At 37.4% G+C, this 13,555-nt stretch overlaps 1 long non-coding RNA gene across 1 annotated transcript; it reads left to right on the forward strand.

Annotated features, from left to right (window-relative positions):
• Window positions 1-631: 631 nt before the first annotated feature.
• LOC137225750 (uncharacterized) lies at window positions 632-10,766 on the forward strand. Its single transcript, XR_010944008.1, has 3 exons — window positions 632-1,492; window positions 7,710-7,850; window positions 9,953-10,766. It is a non-coding gene; the product is annotated as an uncharacterized lncRNA (long non-coding RNA).
• The last annotated feature ends 2,789 nt before the right edge of the window (window positions 10,767-13,555 follow it).

The raw sequence follows: 13,555 nt of genomic DNA on the forward strand, positions 1-13,555 counted from the left end.
TGTAGTCATTTCCTAAGAAACAGTATTGTGCCTAATTTGAGTATAATACTGTGTTTTTATTTTATTTTTAAATCTAGATATATCTAAAGATGATCAAGTATTAATTTACAGGGAAATTATTATCCTTTTTGAAATAAGCCTGTCTAAATCTATGGCATGAAATGCACCCATTTATGACTGGATTACTTTAATGATACTCTCTCATTTGATGAGACTTCATGGCTCCATCACATAACTGAATAAATTATTTTCCATACATAGCCTAATTTCCCATAGTCATAACTCTTAAATATTTTTCAGATTTTTTTAGTAGGGGAACTCTTGTAAGATTATCAAATTCAGTATTTTGCTAAAGGACAAAACTTTACCTGAACTGTCTTAAAAGTGTCTCTTTTCAATTAAAAAAAAAAAAAAGCTATAGCAATGGAAGTCTTCTATTATGTAACTCCCTAGGGTGGGTCCTTCTGTTAACTAACTCAAATTTTCAGGAAGCTTGAATTCCTCCGATTCCATATTAATGCCATTTATTTTTTCTCATTCTGTTTCAGTGGCAATGAAGAACAGCTGGCCACCATCCTCTGTGATAATAACCTTCATATAGTCGAAACTAGAGTGGTTTTGGACATGGTACTTACAAAAACATCTCCATGCAAATGGTGTGGCCTATTTGGTATTTCACCCTGTAAATAGCTAGATTCCTTATAGCCAACCCGTCCACTTACTATCAGATTTTAGCTCTTTAGTATAATGCAAGCATTTTCTGCCTCATCTACTCAAGAATGTCTTCTGAGAAGTTTTCACAATAAAATTTACTGTTTTTAATTTATGACATACAATGTAAGAAGAATAGAATGCTCTTCTGTTAGGATTTGCATTGATAATGAAGAGTTACCATAGTGCTGGTCTGCTTTTACCAAATTTGCCAAATTCTGAAGGGAATTCCAATTAGAAGGCTGTAATGTTTTTCACTGCAACAGATTGAGACCAATACCTGGTGGTGAGGACCCATCACTGTTGGCCAGACCCTACTTCTAATTGGGAAGAAGGCAAATGCTAGATCATATAGTGTTTATGAAGTGATATCCATCATTCTGAGTTGTAGCCACACCCCAAGAAAGCTGAGGAAGTGATTCAGTCTTTCTTAGGTCATCTTTTCTATTAGTAGCAGGGGAGCCAAAAGTCTGAAAGCGCTCACATTTTGCTCTCTTTAGGAAAAAACAACATTGATTTTAGAGGCTTTTGTTATGGAGGCCAGGGGGATTTTCCCATTGCAGCACAGAGGAAGCTGGGTTTGGATCGGGAAGCCAGACATTTCTTGGCCTGAGTTTCTCACTTGAATGGGATTTGAGTGTGCCCCCTCCTCTCCTCTCCAACCCCCAAGCAACTAGAAGCCCCACCTCCTCCCTTGGACCATATGGGGAAGCTGGCGCAGTGGCTGTTATTCTACTGACTCCAAGTTCACGCAGCTGTTCATTCCCTGCTTAATGTACCGGTAATTACAGCAATGTGCTCTTCTCTTTTTCCAATCATGTAACTTTTTCTAATGGAAAATGATTTGTTTTTAACAACTTCCATGCATTCTGTTCTTTAATAAGAAAGGGTGTTTTGTGGCATTGAGGGAAATCAAAAGTTTCTCTCTCAGTTCCCAGCTCCATAGAAGGGTTCAGTGGGACAAGCCAAAACTGGGGCTAGGGAAGACTTAAGTGGGTGTAACTAACTTGATATGAATAGGTCAGTTGGGAAACAAAGCAAGCTCGTAGCCTTCTGCACATGGAGGTGGTGAAAGAACATTTTTTAAAAATGTGAAACTGAGAAAAATCAAAAGTACAAACTGAGCTCTGCTTTCATGATGCAAATTCAATATGCTCTCAAAGGATTTTTAAAAACAAATATTTGAAGAGCTTTACACTTATGTTGTTTCTATCTTTCAGAGCTGGCAAATTTTTGGCTTTGATGTTTGGGATTGGGTGGTGGAGTCAAATGACAGTAAGGACCGCTTCCTTCCCTTTAGCCATGCCAAGCTCAGGGGCACAGTGCAAACATCTGTTTGCTCACACTACCATTTCGTTTGTGGATAAAATAGATCAGCATGGGAATCTCTGCCCTTGTGTCTACCTAAATGGCACTGGGAATTATCTTGCACACAAAAAAACCATTTTTTTTTAAAGCAATAAATGTTTCAACTCATTACAATGTTTCATTTGGGGATTTTTATTTTTAAAACTTAGTTAAGCAGCAGTTGTAGCGAAGAACACCAAGTCAAATCCCTGTGTGTGGATAAAGATCCTAGTTCTACACAGCAGATAGAGCTGATTAGATCAGAAGGCTGATAGCAAAATGAAAGTTTCCTTCACGAAAATTCAAAATTTGATGAAGTTGAGAGGACCACAGACTATGATTGCAAATTGAATATGCCTCATTTGACATTTTAAAGATTTGTGTAATTTAAGATTTAGCTAAAATTATAAGATGCGTACTCTGAGCCCCAAATCTTTTAGTGCTAAAATGTATCAATATCTTCTAAGGACATTAATTTTATTACTTGTGTATTACCTTTATACTAATAATGATTAGTAACAAAGTGATTGCCAGAAATCACCAATCTTTTCCTCTACTCTTCTTATGTAGCCCATCCCCTGACTCCCTACAAAAATCTTTTTTTTTTTTCCTTAGAGATTTTTTCAGAAATTTTTATTCACACCAAAGTGAGGAAATTTAATTTCCTCAAATTGAAACTTGGAATTAAATAATTTCTTTTTTTTTAACATCTTTATTGGAGTATAATTGCTGTACAATGTTGTATTAGTTTCTGCAGTATAACAAAGTGAATCAGCTATATGTATACATATATCCCCATATCACCTCCCTCTTGCGTCTCCCTCCCACCCTCCCTATCCCACCCCTCTAGGTGGTCACACATCACCGAGCTGATCTCCCTGTGCTATGTGGCTGCTTCCCACTAACTATCTATTTTACATTTGATAGTGTATATATGTCCATGCCACTCTCTCACTTTGTCCTAGCTTACCCTTTCCCCTCCCCTTGTCCTCAAGTCCATTCTCTATGTCTGCATCTTTATTCCTGTCCTGCCCCAGGTTCATTAGAACCATTTTTTTTTCTTTTTAGATTCCATATATATGTGTTAGCATACGGTATTTGTTTCTCTCTTTCTGACTTACTTCACTCTATATGACAGACTCTAGGTCTATCCAGCTCACTACAAATAATTCAATTTCATTTCTTTTTATGGCTGAGTAATATGCCATTGTATATATGTGCCACAACTTCTTTATCCATTCATCTGTCGATGGACACTTAGGTTGCTTCCATGTCCTGGCAATTGTAAATAGTGCTGTAATGAACATTGTGGTACATGATTCTTTTTGAATTATGGTTTTCTCGGGGTATATGCCCAGTAGTGGGATTGCTGGGTCATATGGTAGTTCTACTTTCAGTTTTTAAAGGAACCTCCATACTGTTCTCCATAGAGGCTGTATCAATTTACATTCCCACCAACAGTGCAAGAGGGTTCCCTTTTCTCCACACCCTCTCCAGGAAGAATTAAATAATTTCTTAATTTGTAATAACTTTGGCAAAACAGTTCCTTTCCTCCAAAACCACAATAGCCACAACAACAGCATGGCAGCATTTCTGTTTCTCTGAAGTCTTGGTTAGAAGCTCTATATGTGCCAAATGACAGCAAGAAAGATCTGTGCTTCATTCCTTATGAACACAGCATGTGAGTCTAGATCTGATTTCACCCGGTAGGAAATCATTGTTTCCTGTTTTATGTAAAGCAAACATGCTATTTAACATATTTAAGCAAGTTCTGAGAATTAGGGCCTTCAGAATTTGTAGCATGACTCTAATCCAGGTGTGTATGCTGCCTTATATTCTATTTCCTTTAATGTACATCAGTATCTTTGAAAAGAATTGTTTTTAAAGCTTTGGGTCATTTTGATATATGTTAGACCATCAAAGCTATACATTTGATCTGATGAATGTCAAAATAAATATTTGTATGAGGAATGACTTCTCACAATCCTCATTACACTCATTCATTCAACAAATGTTTTATTTTTTCCAGCTGTATTGAGGAATAATTGACAAATAAAATTCTATATATTTAAAGTGTATACTCATTCAATCAGCAAATACTTATTTAATTTTATTTTTTCCAGCTGTGTTGAGGAATAATTGACAAAGTTCTTTATATTTAAATTGTACAACATGATGATTTGATATTTGTATACATTGTGAAATGATCACCACCACCAAATTCATTAACACTTCATTTTTAAAAGTTACTTTTTGTGTGTGTGTGGTAAGAATGCTTAAGATCTACTGTTTTAGCAAATGTCAAGTATGCAATACAGTATTATTGACTATAGTCACCATGTTGTACATTGGAATCCCAGAACTTATTCATTTCATAACTGAAAACTTGTCCCTGTTGATCAACATCTCTCCATTTCCTCCACATAACCCCCTCCCCAGCCCCGGAAACCACCATTTTACTCTTTTCTATGAGTTTTACTTATTTTTTTAATTTATTTATTTTTTAGATTCCACATATGATGAGAGATCATACAGCATTTGTCTTTCTTTATCCAGCTTATTTCACTTACCATGATCCTCCAGATTCATAATGTTGTTACAGATGGCAGGATTTCCTTCTTTTTTATGGCTGAATAATATTCCATTGTAGATATACATCACATCTTTATCCATTCATCCATTCATAGATACTTAGGTTGTTTCTATATCTTGGCTATTGTGAATAATGCCACAATGAACATGAGAATTCAGATATCCCTGAGATACTGATCTCATTTCTTTTGGATAAATGCCCAACATTAGGATTGCTGGATCATATGGGAGTTTATTTTTAATTTTTATAGAGTCTTAATACTGTCTTCCATAGTGGCTGTACCAATTTATATTCCTGCTGACAGTGCACAAGAATTACTTCTTTTCCACATCCTTGCCAGCCCTTGCTGCCTCTTGTCTTTTTGATACTAGCCATTCTAACAGGTGTGAGGTGATATCTCATTGTGGTTTTGATTTGCATTTCCCTGATAGTTAGTGATGTTGAGCATCTTTCCACGTACCTATTGGTCATTTGCATATCTTTGTAAAAATGACTGTGCAGGACCTTTGCCCATTTTTCAAGTCAGATTATTTGTTTTTTTGCTATTGAGTTTTATGAGTTCCTCATATATTTAGATATTAACCGTTTACTAGATATATGACTGACACAAATTTTCTCCCATTCTATAGGTTGCCTTTCATCTTGTTGTTTGCTTTCTTTGAACATCTTCTATGTGCCAGGCATTTTCTAGGAATCAAGGATTCAATAGTGAACAAAAGAAACAAAAATCTCTACCTCATGTCGGTGACAATTTAGAGTTTTTAGTAAGAGGAGATGGACAAAAAAAAATATCAGTAAGAAAAAAAATTAGATTAAAAAGCAAGAAGAGTTAAGGAGAAAAAATAAAGCACTGTAAAGGGATGTTTATTTATTTTTTAGTATGAACTTAATACATATTTATTGAATATTTGAATAACAGTATGATTTTCAACTCACTTGGAAAATGCCTTTTTATTTAAACATCTTTATTGGAGTATAATTGCTTTACAACGGTGTGTTTGTATCTGCAATGTAACGAAGTGAATCAGCTGTGCATATACATATATCCCTATATCTCCTCCCCCTTGCGTCTCCCTCCCACCCTCCCTACCCCACCCCTCTAGGTGGTCACACATCACAGAGCTGATCCCCCTGTGCTATGCGGCTGCTTCCTAGTAGCTAGCTATTTTACATTTCTCAGTGTATAAATGTCTTTGTCACTCTCTCACTTCATCCCAGCTTACACTTCCCCCACCCTGTATCCTCAAGTCCATTCTCTCACTGTAAAGTGATGTTTAGAAGTTACGGGAAGGTTAGAATTTTACATGAGGTAACAGAGAAGACCTACTAATAGAGACCTTTGAGCATATATTTGAAGGGAGTGAGATATGAGCTACATGGACATCTGAGTGGAGAACTGTCTAGGCAAAGAAAATAGTAAGTGCAAAGGTCCAGAGGAGGTGTGGATTTAATGTGCTCAAAGAGCACCAAGGAGGCCATTGTGCCTGGATTGCAGAGAATGATGGGGCAGGTGTCAGGATATAAGGTCACAGAAGTAGGAGGGAACCCGATCACACAAAGTCATAGTTCATTATAAGAACTTTGGCTTTTATTTTGAGATATGGGAAGCCATTAGAGATTTTTAAACAGAAAAGTGACAGAATCTGACGTACTTTTTCACAAGACGACTCTGGCTGTTATGTTGAAAGTCAATTCAAGGGCAGCAAGGGAGGAAGCAGAGACCAGTTAGGAAACTAGTATAATAAGCTGGACACAAGGCTAAAAGGAAGAAGTAGAGATAGTGGATATTAAGGGAGTTCCTACTGTATACCAGGCACTCTTTTAGGTTTTGTAGATATAGCAGGGGGGAATAGAGTGTCTGTTCCCAAGGGATTTACTGAGAGGAAACAGACAATCAACAAATAAGCCAATGTATGTATAGAATATCAGGTAGTGATAAGTTCTATTTAGAGAAATGCAAAAGACTCTCTGGAACATATTCTCAGTAACAACTCAGTGCCTGATGCAAAGTTCCTAGAAATAAGTACATGCCTCTACAGAGGGGACCAGAGAAGTAAATTCTGGCACATTCAATCAGGGAAATGAAAACGAGTGACCACAATTATATGCAACACTATAGACGGACCTTAGCAATATACATATAAAGAAAATATAAGCATATAGATATTTTAAAAATCAAGATTTTTTTCATAAAGTCAAATACATATACAACAAAACCATATACTTTTAAAGGAACACACATGTGTTAAATGTATATAAAATAAATTTTTAGAAATTATTAATACTAAATTTGGAATAGTGGTTATCTTGGATGAGGGAAAGCTTGGAGTGATCACATAGGTTTCTATGCGTGTTCTAGTTTCCATGTTGGGTGTTGGAGTCATGGGTTTAATTACATGTTTTTGAAGGAGAAAATGAAGGAAGAAAGAAAAGATGGTTGGAAGGAAAGAAAGAAGAAATAAGGAAGGAAGAAGGAGGGAGGAAAAGAGGGAGGGAGGAATGTAGGGAAGAACACACTTTTGTGAACTAATTAATACTGAGTGTATGCCATGAACCGAGGATTACGATTAACTTTTATGCTCCTGGGGTGGGGAACTGGATAGAGTTATGGGGTAGTTGTTTTCAGTTTGTTTGTTTGCTTATTTTTTGATAAAGTTGTCAGGGAAGTCCTCTCTAAGGAAATGACCTTTGGGCAAAGACATGGATGGGCTGAGAGAGAAGCCAGCAGAACAAGGAGATGCTGTGGCAGGGATGGAGTAAGTGAGGGGACCAGCAGTGGGAGGTGAGGTCAGGGAAGTGGCAGGAGCAGGTCATCTTGGGCTCCACAGACCATGAGAAACACTTGGAGGTTTATTCTAAGGGAAGCTGGAAAGCACTGGAAGACTCTCCGCAGGAGTAACATCATCAGTTGTATATTTTAAAAGGATCACTCCTGCTGCCATGTGGGAATATACCGGCATTTCTCAGCACCATTGACATTTGGGCTGGATCCTTTGTTGTGGAGGGTTTTCTGTGCATTGTATGACATTTAGCAGCATCCTTGGCCTCTACCTTACAGAGCTATATCACCCCTGATGCAGCTGTGGCCACCAAAAATATCTTCAGACATTGTCAAATGTCTCTCAGGGGCAAAAACACCCCTGGCTGAGAAACACTAGGAGGCACTGAAGGAGACTAAATACAGAATCCAGGAGAGAAGGTAAGAGAATGTTTCTGTGTCCACTAGAGGCAATGGCTGTGATGATAGTAGAAGTGTTTGGTGTCTCCTCTTTCATTTCTTTTTCCTTTTTAAAATTTATCTTTTTTTCATTTTATTTTTCATTTTTTCAGCTTTATTGAGCTATGGCTGACAAATAAAATTGTAAGATAATTAAAGCGTGCATCATGATGATTTGATATACATATCCATTGTGAAAGAATTCCTTCCATCTAGTTAATTAACACACCCATCGCTTCACATATTTATCTTTTGTATGTGTGTGAGAACAAGTAAGTTTTACTCTCTTAGCAAATTTCAATTATACAATACAGTGTTAGCAACTTTAGTCACCATGTTATACCTTAGCTCCTCAGACTTTATTCATTGTATAGCATGTCTTCCTCTTTTCTATATAACACACTTTCACAGTTTGGGTCTATACTCACATGTCTGGAATCTCTACAGTTTTAGGATAATCCCCAAAGATGAGATATCAAATATTCATTCACATTCAAAACAAATATTTTCCAGGTGCTATAGAAACAGGGTATATTTGAGCATGAAATCATTTACATGGTTATTCTGTAAGGACTAATTGTATACTACCCACTTCTTTTTCTATTGTTTTTTTAGCAAGTTCTACTACTAATTTTCTGACTTGCATCCAGGTAAGTTCCTGAAGCCCTGAACTGATGCCCTTCTATACACATTAGCACTTGGTCAATCTTAAGATAGTCTGATTGACGACATTTTAAACACACTGTTATTAAAAAAAAAATCACAGGCACACTCTCATCCATAAAATGCTCACTTCTGAAGGCAGGTTTCTTTCAGCAGGTACAGGAGGCTGTGACTGTGATCATCAGAGAATCAGCCTTGCACCCCAAACATGATAGGGCAGAGGAGTCAGATGGGAATTTTGTTCTGTGCAGGATGCTGGGCAAAAAGGCAGGGTCAACACATCAGTTACCCAGGAATTAGGGAATATTGTAGAACAGGCAACAACAGAGCCCGAGAGCAGAGCTGACAGCACGAACCTTGAATGCTTTCCCCTGAGGACTCTGTTCTGTTTTCACAAAGTCCTCTCAGAAAGCCAGATATGAAAGGTAGAAATGCAAACACAAGGACACCGAGTGGCCTTTGGTCTGAGAGTGAGCCCCACAGGCTCCTATGTAAAACAGTTTCTAGTATTCCAGAGTGATATAGGGAAATTGTTTTATAGGAGAGACAAATCATCCAACTGCAGAAAATGCAACTGCACTGAAGCAAATCCAGCTTCTTTCCTGACAAGGAGAATGTAATTAAACCCTTCAGGACCCAGAGGCTTAGCATCCTCTGCTGCTGGGGGTCTAGACTCATGCATATTGCTGGTAGTTTACCAGATGACATTCCTTTCCGGGTTTGATGTGCTAAGGTAGCCCTACCTTTCAGAAGGCCATGGTGCACATGGGGAAAGGAGATGGATGGGACTGGGTTTTTATTTGACTCTTCATCTCTCATATACACACCTGAGATTAGAAGCCCACACCTTCCTTGGTTTTTCCAAAATAATGACTCTAATATAACTCCAAAAAGAGCTGTGTCAACTCACCTTTGAGAAGTAGGCAGAGGGATATACATCATAATAATAAGGTGAGAGAAAGGAGTAATTATAATATTAAATGTTATTGTCACCAGCCAGAGAGTAGTCCCATGGGATGAACTGACTTGAGCACAACTCATGATGTGATCAAAATGCAATTTTACTTTATTTATCTAATTAATTAGTTGCTCACTTGTATTTCAAAAATATAATCACTGGCAGTAACTACCCTATTGGAAATGAAAACTGCAAGAGGTACATGAATGTGCTACTCATTTTAGTCCTGTAGTTACTCTACATCACATAACCTTAATTTAGAAAATGAAATGTTCTGTCCAAGATTGTAATCAAAACTGTAGCTTGTTATGACATCAAATATCAATTCTTCTTCCTTCCCAGTTTAGACCTGCTTCTGGCTGGAAATCTACAAAAGGAAAATGGCAGTGAGAGCAGGGTTTGGGATGCATTTAATTCCCTCTCTCTTTTTTTTATAGCGCGGTTCTTCCTCTCTCTCCAACAGCTTACCAGCCAGTGTCCATCATCCAGATCACAGCAGTTACGAAACAAAGGAAAAGCCTTACTTGAGCTGGCCCTCTCCTTGACAGTCTTCAAGTTTTCCGGGTCTACCAGATGGTTAAGTTTAACTTTTTCCTTCAAGAGTCTTTTGCATGGATATGCCTAGGACCCTACTCCCACAGTCCCCTTGATCTGAGCAGATGCATCTATAATTAAGATGGTAGATTGTGAAGATTTGCAGCACACAAGGATATGCATTTATTTCTATATTTTCCTCGTATCCCTGGCTCATCTAGTTGTTATTGTTAGAAGGACTTCAGGGCTCCACTTTGGTTCTCTCTCCCAGGTAGCACATGTAAGTAAGATGTGTGTTTCCTTACTTCAGCACTCTGGAGTGCAGTCAGGTCCACCCCAGGGCTGATACACCTACTCTCCTACCTCAGGCTGCTGGGGCTTTCTCAGTCATGAGTCAAGCTGAACCCACATTTCACCCACATGTCATGACTCTGGGTTATTACATGGCCATGCCTCACTAGGTTTGGGACAGATGGATTATCACTACTATCTGAGAAAGGATGGGCACCACAGCCAGCAACAATTCTCTCCCAAGACAATTCTTCAGTACATTCTCTTTCCAGTCCCTCCGTAAAGACTTCTATATTCTTGAAGGGAATGAAGAGATGCAAGAATCATGCAACAGATTCTTACCATTTTCTTCATAAAATCTGTTTATGGAAAACTCCTTCACACACACTGTTATCTGATGTTAATTTTCTTGGGACCTCCTTCAAAGCTAAATCAGAAAGAGGCACATTTCAACCTGCTAAATTTGTAAAAGAAAATTGTCCCCAAATAAAACTGTAAAGAAAAGAAAGTTGATTTTCTGTATTCTTCCATCCTTGGTCTCATATGCTCATGGACCCCCACCCCTCATCTTTTAAATTAGTTCTTCACACCAGGAAATATGAAACCCATGGTTCCCAGCACAAGACAATACTCCACCATCTTCAATAACAGATTTTCTAAACCTTTTATCTCCACTAAAGTACTCTACCACAAGACACCCTAAGGATCCGGTGCCGTGCACACCAAGAGACAGACCTTGAGTGGATATCTTGTGTACTATCTAGAGTTCTAGATGCAGAAGGAGATGAAAACAATTTTGTGCCTTAGAAAAGTTCAATATTTATTCTAGTTCTTTTCATTAGAATCTGAAACAGTACATAGTTTTGCCAATATGTTTTATTCAACACGAAAATTCATTTTTACAAAAGTGGGGTGTGCATACAACATATTGTGATGTTGGCTGTAAAACTGGGTCTAAAGATTGAGTTTGGACATGTGGGGTGGGATAGGGCAGAATATGCTCCTTTAGGTCAAGAGGCTAGCCAGTGCCACTGAAAGGATCCCTGTTTACTACAAGCCATGACAAATTTTAACTCTTTGTATTTTATTTCATAAGACAAAGTCAGGGAAATAAATACTTCTACTCAAATCCTCAAATAGTACTGAAAGAATACCAAATGAATGGGGTTAAAATGGTATATATTAAAAATTGCTCTTTAAAAATTGACATTGACCTTCTAATCCCTTCAATGTCACCCTAAATTCCAGTACTAGTAATTCAGAGAATTTAGCAACTACTGGTCCATTTATTATTAAAGAAAACATTATAGACTCATTCGGACTGGGCTGTTAATTGTTGATTTTTTTTTTTTTTAATTGTTGATTTTAAGGTTAATGGTTGACACTAGTTTTTCTTAACCTTCCAGGATAACATTTGCATTTTATGCTTTTTAAAAATCTTGAATGTCCTTAAACCTGAAGGACATTGTTAGATAAATATTTGAGGAACCATGTCAAAATCAGCTATGATGATGTTTTGATAAGGGGATTACAAGTACTAGACAATCCCCCCTGCTAAAGAAACGTACTAAAGTCCAGTATTGGTCCTTGGAGACCCTGACAATAGAGGAAGTATCTGTGGAAAATTGAAAATGAAGATTATTTGAAAGACAGATTTGGCTGCACCACCTCTTTAAGCAGGACCATATCTTAGCCAATAGGGATCAGTTACTGAGGATTTAAATATTTAACCGTTCTTTTCTGAAAATATGTGACATTGAATTTTTAAGACATGATTTTTTAGCTTTGGGTCTATTTTCCATTTTGAGAAATTAGCTCATGATGTGTTGCTGAATTGGGGACAAAATGTCAAGATCTGAAAAACAATTGGTCAAGAATGGCCAAGAATTGATAAAACTCCATCTGGTTCAGGCCTTATGATGTTGCCCCTCCCTAGAGAGAGTTCCAAGATGAACTCTCCTCTCCTCACACTGCTGTCCCCCCAACAAGCTGCTAAAATGTACAGTGTTGGGTAAGGGTTCTGATTTTCAGGGCCTCGACAAACCATATTGGAGCCTGCAGCAAAAGGAATAAGGTACACCCTTATATATACTTAACAAAATACCCTACCATGATTTGAGCCAAATAGAAGAAGTTAATAAAAGCTCCATAATCAAAACAATGACTGTACGTAAAGCTCTGCATTGCCCAATCTGTTTGTTCACCATTGTCAACCCTCATAAACCAGCCCAGTGGTGGAAGCCAAAGACCCAGAATCCGGGGCTGATTGGAAACGACTGTTCCCATTGCCCAATAATGCAGGGTCATAAAATAAACAACAGCAGCCTGTCTTAATTTAAAATTCTGATATTTTGTTCAACATGAATTTTTCAGAAATATTGCAATAAAGTATTATTTATCTTGATTACTGAGTTTTTTGAAGACTCCTTTTGCATCAGAAGCAAGTACATCCCCTCATCTTAATTCTGGATGCTGGTTTGTTGCAATCTGCGTCTAGATTTGTGAAAGCAAGCAAACAAACAAATGAAACAACCGAAACCTGCCCTCAGAGATGAAGGATGTCCCTCGATGGAAATCTCCTGGAGGGTCTATAGATGATGATGCTTTGTCTTGGTCAGGGAACAATATGCATCTTATAATGAATGAGAACTCTGGATCCTTCTTAACCAGATTTAATGAACAGAAAATGGGCAGAAGAAACTGAAAGTAAGTGGCAAGAATGGCTGTAAAGACTATAAAGGCAATCTAAAAGATTTTGAACAGTAATTATATGTGTGTGTATGTATAATTTTTTTCAAACAGACTTTTGTGGCAGAGAATAATTTTCAGAGATGAGTAAAGAGTGAGGGCAGGTTTCCAATCACTGACCCTAATTTAGAATTTTCCAACTTTCCTTGCTTAGCTTCTAGTGCCAAGCTGCCTGATAAATATTTTACATTGAACACAGGCCAGATTTCCTAAACTTTGCATACAATTTTTTTCCATATGAAAAAAAGAATAGATTAAAAAGTTACATAGTAAATTGAACATTAGATTGGCTGAAAAGTCTTCCTGAATATTTGATGTATAATGATGCTCAGAAGTGAGACCCACCACATCAAGAATTCAGAATCCAAAAAAAAAAAAAAAAGAATTTAGAATCCACTGATGTCATCTAGGAATATTTTTGAACAGGCAAGGCTGTTTTCTAGGATGACAATATAAAAAAGTGGAGTTGATGCCATAAAATCTACTTACGTTG

The sequence above is a fragment of the Pseudorca crassidens genome, chromosome 6 (assembly GCF_039906515.1).
Source record: "Pseudorca crassidens isolate mPseCra1 chromosome 6, mPseCra1.hap1, whole genome shotgun sequence".
Taxonomy (NCBI): domain Eukaryota; kingdom Metazoa; phylum Chordata; class Mammalia; order Artiodactyla; family Delphinidae; genus Pseudorca; species Pseudorca crassidens.